Source organism: Marmota monax, unplaced genomic scaffold, assembly GCF_021218885.2.
Source record: "Marmota monax isolate L192 unplaced genomic scaffold, Marmota_monax_Labrador192_F-V1.1 WCK01_AAM20220418_F8-fsc00201, whole genome shotgun sequence".
Classification (NCBI taxonomy): domain Eukaryota; kingdom Metazoa; phylum Chordata; class Mammalia; order Rodentia; family Sciuridae; genus Marmota; species Marmota monax.
Genome location: NW_026695150.1, coordinates 2,113,478 through 2,123,617, shown reverse-complemented (window position 1 = coordinate 2,123,617; position 10,140 = coordinate 2,113,478).

Here is a 10,140-nt window from a genome sequence, read left to right as displayed (position 1 = left end):
ATCATGGGAAAAAGCTTTTGGGGAAAGGAGTTTATTTCAGTGGAATAAAGGCAGAGTTGGTTGTTCTTTCTAGATCTTGACACTTAATATTCAACTTATACACTAATTAAAGTTTTTTGTAAAAGTCTAGGTGAAATCTATCCTCTTGAAAGCTAGTTGTTCTCACAAACCAATATTTTAAAATGTTGTCCTTTTAAGATTTTTAACAGGCCAAAGCCAACCAATTATCTTCTTTTGGGAAAGTCCAAAGGAAGTCTAGAAATTTACATTTTCAAATTTTTAAGTGTCCACATAAGAGAGTTTTAGCAATAAAATGATGTAAGCATGGGAAAAAATATCAGAACACAGTTGTTCTGAAAATGATACTGCAGACTCTAAAAAGCAGTGAATTTCTCATTGGCAGATAAAATGCCCTGTTGCTTGGAAGGCAATCAGTTATATGTTTTTCAAACTATTTGCTAAATATTCTCCAAGGAACTTACTATCACAGAAAAGCTTAGTACATTGGGACAGTACCTTTTAAAGAGAGAGAGAAAAAAAAAAAAAAATATATATATATATATATATATGTTAAAATGTGTAATTAATTGCCTTTTTCAAGTACTCTCATTACATAATAAGCATGCCTCCAAAAAAATATTGTATGTAGTATATGTAATGAGTATCTGCTAGGCTACTTATAACAAGGTCAAAAGTTCTACTTAATGTTCTAGGTTTTAAAAAGCAGCATGTATCTCTTGCATTATGAAGGGCTCTATTCATTATGAAACGCTTCTCTGTACCTGGATAGAGGTTCAAAAAGACAATGAACAATTCAAAGTATCCCAGATTCCAAAGTCTGTATGGCTCTGCTTCCACAGAGGAACTGGAACGCCTAACTAGGAATTAGAAATAAACACTCAGTTTTAGAATGACATAATTTTGAATTGCAATCCTTGCCACTGGGTTTATAATGGACTCCTACTGCCCTGGGTGTGGTGGCTGTGGTAATCCTGGAGGTTTAGAGGCTGAAGCAAGAGGATTGCAAGTTCAAAACCAGCCTCAACAATTTAGCAAGGCCCAAAGCAACTTAGCAAGGCTCTATCTCTAAATAAAATATTTTAAAAGGGCTGAGGATTTGGCTCAGTGGTTAAGCACCCTGGGATCAATCCCAGGTACGAAAAACTTAGAATAAAACATCACAAACCCCGACTTTTCAGAGGTGCCTTCCTCAGAAGAAATAAATGATTATTATTTAAGACATTTAAATAACCCCAGTCCATGGTATGGAGGATGGGGTACTGGGGATTGAATTCAGGGGCACTTGACCACTGACCCACATCCCCAGCCCTATTTTGTAATTTATTTAGAGACAACTCACTGAGTTGCTTAGTGATCTACTTTTGCTAAGTGTGGCTTTGAACTCTCAATCCTCCTTCCTTAGCCTCCTGAGCCACTGTGATTATAGCTGTGCACCACTGCACCTGGCAGTCTTTGTTACAGCAGCCTCAGCATCTTCAAACAACCTAATGCCCCACAGCTGGACTTCAGACCTCTTTAAAGGTTTGGCTGCCACAGGGACACACAATCTTCTATTGGCAGCAAAACTTGTTGGTGGTCAAAGCTAGTTTACAGAATGTGTGCAGGTGGAACTGATCTGCAGATTCAAAATGCCTGGTAGGGATCAAGTTACCAGAGGGGTGCATCTTGACCCAAAGAACTGGCCATTGCATGGAGAAAGCATGGCCTGAGACTGTGGCCATAAACAATCATGTGCCTATGCTAAATAATCACAGGAAAACAAGAAACTTGAAGAGAAGTTCCTTTCTTCTGCCACCACATTGCAGTGTCTTTCCAGGCAGAACAACTTACTGGGTCCAGGTCCCAATAACAAGTGAACAGGTGAGATCAGCTTTTCTAGGATTAAATCCTAGAAGGATCTGTGCGTGTGTACGTGTGTGTGCCCGCACATGCATGCTCACACACACTTACTTGAAACAGCATGACATAATGCAAATGTCTTCCAGTGCAATTTCCAAACAGATGTGGGAAGCCTCATTTGGTGGGTGTTCTTTTTACAAAAATTTAATTGTTTCGGCCATCTCCTATTCCCCTCACTGGTGAAGATGAGATATCCCACCCTAACTAATGTGAGATAACCAAACACATGATGGGGACCCTGGACTGACGAAATTGGCAGCAGTTCATTAGTGGCATCTACTAACAACCCAGGGAAGGAGGACTTCAGGGCCTGTTCGAGTTGCAACCGGGAACATAATGAACCAGTGGAGACTGAGGAAAGCAGGCTTTGTAGGAACAAGAGGGAGGGTGAATCTGGTTCCTCTGGGAGAATGGGGTAGGCTTGTTTGAATGATTTTTCAGGCTGCAAAGTGAGCCAGGTTGGATCCACGTATACAGCTGGAAGCTGGGCAAGGAGCCTTTGCCACTTGGAAGAAGGGGTGCGCACCTCTGATGAGAGCAGGGCTAAGTCTTTGGGGCTCTGAGAAGCTCAGAGATGTCAAACCAGCACATGGGATTTCAGGTCTTACAATATAGTAATAAAATATGGTGTGATAACTCATCAAAGCAACTTAACAAATAGCTAATTTGAAAAAAAAAAAAAAGAGCCTCTTAGAGCAGTATGCATATTGTCTATGTGTTGTGGCTTTCCTGGCTAAGGTCTTACTGTATGATGAGTCTGTAATACATATGAACACTATCGTTCATTTTCATAATTCACTACAGATTCGCTCTGAAGGTCCCCAGGGAGGGGAAGAAAGCTGCCTGTGTGCCTGGGTGGGTAGAGCTCTCCGTTACACCCTCCCACCCTGCACATAACTGAACTCTCAGCAAGGCTGTGCAGAGGACCTCCTTCCCCAAGGAGCAGGGCATCAGCCCACCACCACTGGCTGCAGCACTCAGAGGCTCTCTCTGCAGTGGAAGAATCACAGAAGCTGATTATCCACCACCCTGAGTCTTTTCTCCAAGTCCAAGTGCTGGGAATGGAGGGGAAGGAGGAGTGTGCTGAAACCAGCAACCTGTAACACTCCCTTTCCCCTCAGCAGCCCATATTATAAAGTCAGCATGTCCTTACAGGCCTCAGCCCCATTACCTCCCTGCAGGCAGGTTGCTGGCTTGCCTACTGAGGGAAAAGTGAACCAGCTATAGAATGAAAATAGGAGCCGGGTCAGTGAAGCTGGAGGGTCCCAGGGTCCTGCTGACTGCAAGGACTAGAGCTTCCCTCAGAACAGTACCCCACCAACACAGCGGTCTCCCTTGTGGCTGAACACACAAGTCACATTTCAAGCAAGTAACACAAATGGCTACAGAAAGCTTAGCTTTATTTTGTTAACATTTGAAATTAAAAAGACATCTGATGTTTGCCCATGAAGCTGTCTAAAACTACATTACAGTGAATAGAATAGTTTAAATTATCTCTGCCTCCTGACAGCTATGTTTAAATTTTCAGAGAAAGTGGTATTATACATTTGAGTAGATGTGTGACCCACTAGTCCCTCCAAATGCATACTGTGATTAAAAACATGAGGGAACTGGATGGGGTTCTCACTCGTCTGAGTTACCTGTTCTCTTAGCCTCTCTGCTGGCTTCTGAAGAACTGGCAGGAAGCTTGGGAATGGAGGTTTTCTCTGCTCCCCACATCTCCTCCTGGCTCTTCACTTATTCTCTTTTTCATTAAAAATGGGTCACAATGTCCATGCAACTTACTACAGAAAAGAAGGAACAGGTATCTTCTTGTGCCTGGGAGAATAGGAGCACCACAGACCAGCGGGGGTGGGGGGGAAGGGGAGGAGGGCACCTTACAAAAAGTAAAGGTAGGAAGTAGTTTTGTCACTTTGACAGGTGAAATGCATGTGCATGGGAGTCAAGGATTGGGAACAACACTTAGACCCAAGAAGAAATGTTGGGCTGAGTGATCAGTGCCACCTCTGCCGAAATGCCTGCAAGATTCTTGGAGAATGATCATTTCAGACCCTAGGGGTGGGGATGTTGCTCAGTGGTAGAGCACTTGCCTAGCATGCACATAGCCCTGGGATCAATCCCCAACATCACAAAAACAAAACAAAAATGTCAGACCCTAGAAGACATTTACATGTGAACACACACACACACACACACACACACACACACACTCATGTGAAGGTTCTAAATGTGGATTTCAAAACTGGACCTCTATTATATGATTAAATCACCTATGCACTGATAAAGTTATATATTGAGCTGCAGGTACATTGTGAGGTGTTAGAGAAAGAGCAGGTCAGTAAGAGAAAGGAGAAAGGATGCATCCAATGTGTATTATCAGTTCCTGTGGAGAGGAGAATTGCCACAGAAGAAAATACCATTGGTGTTGATGTACTGGATAAAGAAAAGGCAGGAAAACTAGGGGTGATTGCTGAGAACAGGCAAATGATGATGCCTGTGGCCGCTGCAGCCTCTGTACCTTCCTTAGTCACCTCCACAAAGGACTTGTGCATGACCTTGGACAACTACAGCTCTTTCTTAGATGACCTTCCCTAGAAGAAATCCCAAAAGGCATTTTAAAAAACACTTTGAACTAAATGAAAGTGAAAACTCACTGATAATGCTAGTGAAAATATGGAGCAGTGGGAGTGGCCACTCATTGCTAGTGGGATACAAAAGGCTGTGGCCACTTTGAAAGACAGGCTGGCAGTTTCTTATAAAACTAAAAATGCCCTTGCCACATGATGCAATAATCATATTTATTGTAATTACCCAATGGAATTGAAAAAAAATCTGCACACAAATGGTTATAACAGTTTTATTTATATGTACTCAAAGTGGAAACACCCAAGATGTCCTTCAATAAACAAATGTATAAGTAAACTGTGGTACTTCCCAATAAAGGAATATAATTTCAACACTAAAAAGATATGAACTAATAAGCCATGAAAGACATGAAAGAAACACAAATGCATATTACCAAATGGAAGAATCAACTGGAAAGGCTACGAACTGTACCATTCCAACTGTATGACATTCTGAAAAGGCAAAACCAAAAAGACAGTAAAAAGATCACTAATTGCCAGGTGTTGGGGATGAGCAAGGAGGAACAGGTAGGAGAAAAGAGGATTTTTAGGGTATGAAAATATACTGCCTGATTCGATAATGCTTGATACATGCTATCATACATTTGTCCAAACCCACAGAACATACAAAAAGAGTGTATTTTAATAAAAAAATCTAGATTATGGGTGATGATGTATCAATCAAGTCTCATCCGTTGTAACAAATGTATCATTCTTGTGGGAGATGTTATTCTACTTGTGTTTTTTTTGCTATCAAAAACAGGTAAGGGGGGATCCAAGATGGTGGTCCAGAGGGAGGCAGCATTCTGTGTCGCTCAATGACATGTGACTCAAGTAGTGAGAATACTGCTTTTCTGCAAGCAACATTCCTGCTTCCACACAGGACTCACAGCACCGTGCCTGTGCAGGGCTCCAGCCTCAGCGTCAGAGTAGATCTCCCAACTACTCGCCCACGCAGGACTAGAAGGTACCGCAACAGGACCATCAGCAGCTGCAGAGAACTCTAGGCCACCCAACCAAGCAGAAATCACTGTTGCCACTCTCATGCAGAAAACCCAGCAGCTTCCCAAGAACAGGAACTCCGGCTGACACTCCCCTATGGACCCCCCGTCTACCAAAGTGGGGCTCCCCTGGTCACTGCCATCTTGGGACTCTGCAGCAGCAGAGATAGTCCCCTATGTGCAGTAGCCTGCCTGCACCAGGGAACCTCACAGTCTCTGAAGTCAGAGACAGCTACACATTGAACCTATTGTCCAACACCATTGCTTGGATCCCCCCACCCGACCCGACACCCCACCGCTGAAAGCAGGCACCTCCATCTTGGGTCACCTTTATCACCATCTTCAGTGGGAGCAACTCCCAGTTGGAACTCCCAAGTACCCAGTTTCTAACTGCCCCCTCTCCCCAGCAGCCACTACCCCAGCACAGTGTCACCCTGGTTACCTTCACCATCCTCAGGGTGGAGATACCAGCTAACAACAGACGACCCCACCTATTAGGTGAGAAGAGAAACAGGAAATATACTGAATTCCAACCAAAACAATCCTATTTCTTCCTTCAAGATTTCTTTTTTTCTCCTCTCCCTCTCTATTCTCCTGCCCTCATATCCCCAACATATGTGAAACCAAGTACTTTGCATGAATTAGGATTTTGAGGACTGGGACATCAGAATAGTATATTAGAGTTGTGTAGTATATTCTTTTTTTTTCTTTCTTCTTTTTTCCTTTTGTTCCCACCAATTTCTACTATTTTAACATTTTTTAAATTTTTTCTTAATATATATGTGTTTGTTTTATGTACTCTACTGACTTCCCACTTTATTGACTACCCAAAATTACTTCCTCTCCCTTTCCTGCTACTAATCTTGTTCTTTAGATTTTTCTTCCACATTCCCTAAGATATAACAACTCTATATTCTCACCTCCTACCTCCTCAGCATATAATCCTACTCCTTACCCCCGGTTCTTTGTCCATCATCAGAAACTGTAAACCCTTTTACAAACCTACTGAGTATATTGTAGATAATAATTGAATTCACCATTTCTATACATTGTAACCAAACTGTAAATGTCCTATTGGCAAACATTTGTTTTTAAGGTGTATATTGTTTATATTGTGATTTGATAACATTGTCCTTCACCTCAAAGTAGAAGTATTGGATCCTTACAGAGGCACTCTAAGCCTACAGGGTAAAAATGGTAAACCCTAGGACCCACAGTACTAAAAGGGAAGACACACAAGCAATATGAAAAGACAAGGGAAGAAAGTGCCCCAAACAAATCAAGATACCACATTATGAGAATCATGGCCAGCACAGCAGAAGAAATGACAGAGAAGGAGTTCAGGATGTACATAATTAAAATGTTCTCTGAGTTAAAGGATGATATAAGAGAGAAAATACAGGCAGCAAAAGATCATTTTGACAAAGAGCTACATAAACAAATACAGGAAGCAAAAGATTACTTCAACAGGGAGATAGAGGTACAAAAAATAAATCCTTGAAATGAAAGAAACAACAAATAAAATTAAAAGTTCAATTGAAAGCATCACCAACAGATTAGACCCCTTGGAAGACAGGCCCTCAGACAATGAAGACAAATTTTATAATCTTAAAAAGAATGTAGACCACACAGTGAAAATGATAAGAAACCATAAGCAGAACATTCAAGAAATATGGGATAGTATAAAAAGACCAAATTTAAGAAGTGTTGGGAGGTAAGGGGGAAGGAAGATGGCGGCGAGGGGAGTGCATTGCCCCCGTGTGCTGCTTCACTGTGTGGGAGTATGACAAGTCAGGACGGCTAAAGGATATCTTGTTAGGAATTTCCAGCAATAGTGGGGTGCTCCGGAACCTGGAGGAAGGATTTCCATCGCACGAGGATCGGCTACGGGGACTCAAACGCGAGAGGTTTGTCGCACGGAGGGTAACACTGCTCATTCAGCAAATCGCCCCGCAGCTAGAGTCTGCAGCGCGCGCTGGGAAACGAGGAGATAGCGACGCAGGGATACAGCGCTGCAGTTTCTGCCAGCCGTGCAAGCACCGTACTCAGGGCTGAATTCTGGGTTCGAGACGGGGGAAGGAAGCGGTCCATCTCGGTTCTCCACACCGGTCAGACCACAGAGGAGGCCAGCAGCCACCATGTTGGAAAGCTGACATCACCATCCCTGTTTTCGACTGACCGCAGCTCATTCAGCCATAGAACAGGTAATTTCAGGCTGCAATTCGCCTGCGGCTTGCAGACAGATTGCTAGGGTTCAGTGCCTGGGTGCTTCTTAGAACCTGATCTTATCGGAGCGAACACCGAGCGCGGGGCGGCCAAGTTCCGGCTCCCAGAACCGTCCCGGAACCGCCCTGGCCCAGGGCTGCGGAGCCTGCAGAGGCTGCTTCTTGGACCCTGCTCCTATCAGAGCATACACCAAGCACTAAGCGGCAGAGTTCCGGCTCCCGGAACTTCCCTGGCCCAGGGCTAGGAGCCCGCGGAAACTGCTTCTCGGTCCGGGTCCTGCTGAGGGCCGGTCAGGACTCACCCGTTGCTTTGGTTGCCCGGCAAGGGGAACAAAATGCTGCCATTCACATAGGATACCAACATGGCAGAGATCTGATGTCATCAGAAAGCGGCGGAGGAGAGAACTTCATCAATACCAGCGGCGACATAAACAGTTGGTCTCCTGGTAGGGGGGGGTGAGGCACAGACACCCGAGTCTCCTCAATTTGTCGTCGAGCCAGAGGGGAGGAGCCGGGCCGCCGCCAGCGCCCGGAGCAGGCCCAGCGGCTCGCCAGCGTGGTGACCGCGTGACCCCAATTGGAGAGGGGGCGGAGCGGAGCCGCCACCCGCACCCGCAAGGTGGGCAGACCCGCGACCCAGTGGTACATGGGTGTGGTAGGAGGGGCAGGGCAGAGCCGCCGTTCGCGCTTGCAAGGTAAACAGACCTGTGACAGCCTGGCGGGTCAGGCCCAGTGGCCTGCCAGTGTGGTACACACGTCACCCCAACTGGAGTAGAGGCAGAGCAGATCCTTCTCCCACGCCCGGATCAGGCCCTGCCGGTGTGGTGGTCACGTGACCCCAATTGGAGTGGGGGCGGAGCGGAACCGCCACCCGTGCCGGCAGGGTGAGCAGACCTGTGACCAACCTGCAGATCAGGCCCAGGGGTCCGCAGGCATGGTAGGAGGGGCAGGGCAGATCCGCCGCCCGCGGCTCCAAGGTAGGCAGACCTGCAACAGACCGGCGGATCAGGCCCAGGAGCCTGCCGGCGTGGTACACACACCACCCTAATTGGAGTAGGGGCAGAGCAGAGTCGCCGCCCGTGCCAGGAACAGGCCCAGCGTCCTGCAGGCGGGGTAGTCACGACACCCCAATTGGAGTAGGGGCAGAGCAGAGCCTCCACCCGTGCCCGAAAGGTGGGCAGATCTGCAACCGACCAGCGGGACAGGCCCAGTGGCCTGCCGGTACGACAGACACGTCACCCCATTTGGAGTACGGGCAGAGTAGAGCCGCCACCCGCGCCTGCAGGGTAGGCAAACCTGCAACCGACCAGCGGATCAGGCCCGGTGGCCTGCCGGCGTGGTACACTCGTCACCCCAATTGGAGTAGGGGCAGAACAGAGCTGCCGCCAGCGCCCAGAACAGGCCCAGTGACCTGCCGGCATGGTAGCCACGACACCCCAATTGGAATAAGGAGAGAGCAGAGCCGCCGCCCGCGCCTGCAGGAAAGATACGCAAGCAGTATGAAAAGACAAGGAAAGAAAGGACCACAAGCAATGCAGGTCAACGCAACTTTAGAAGAGGTAACAGCGGCAGCAGATGGAATGTCAGATAAAGAATTCAGGATATACATGCTTCAGATGATCTGGAGTATCAAGGAAGACATTAGACAGCAAAATCAGACAATGAAAGATCACTTCGACAATGAATTACGCAAACAAATCCAGGAAGCAAAGGATCAACTATACAGGGAGATAGAGGTTATAAAAAACAAACAAACAGAAATCCTAGAAATGCAGGAAGCAATAAACCAACTTAAAAACTCAATGGAGAATACTACCAGCAGAGTAGAACACTTAGAAGATAGAACATCAGACAATGAAGACAAAGTATTTCAACTGGAAAAGAACATAGACAGCTCAGCAAGACTGTTAAGAAACCATGAGCAGAACATCCAAGAAATATGGGATAACATTAAGAGACCAAACTTAAGAGTCATTGGGATACAGGAAGGTACAGAGCTCCAAACCAAAGGAATGAGCAGTCTATTCAATGAAATAATACGAGAAAACTTCCCAGACTTGAAGAATGAGACAGAATCCCAAATCCTAGAAGCCTACAAGACGCCGAATGTGCAAAATCATAAGAGATCCACACCTAGACACATTATAATGAAGATGCCCAACATACAGAATAAGGAGAGAATTTTAAAAGCTACAAGAGAAAGGAAGCAGATTACATTTAGAGGTAAGCCAATCAGGATAACAGCTGATCTTTCAACACAGACTCTGAAAGCTAGAAGATCCTGGAATAACATATTTCAAACACTGAAAGAAAATGGGTTCCAACCAAGAATTGTGTATCCAGCGAAATTAAGCTTCAGGATGGAAGATG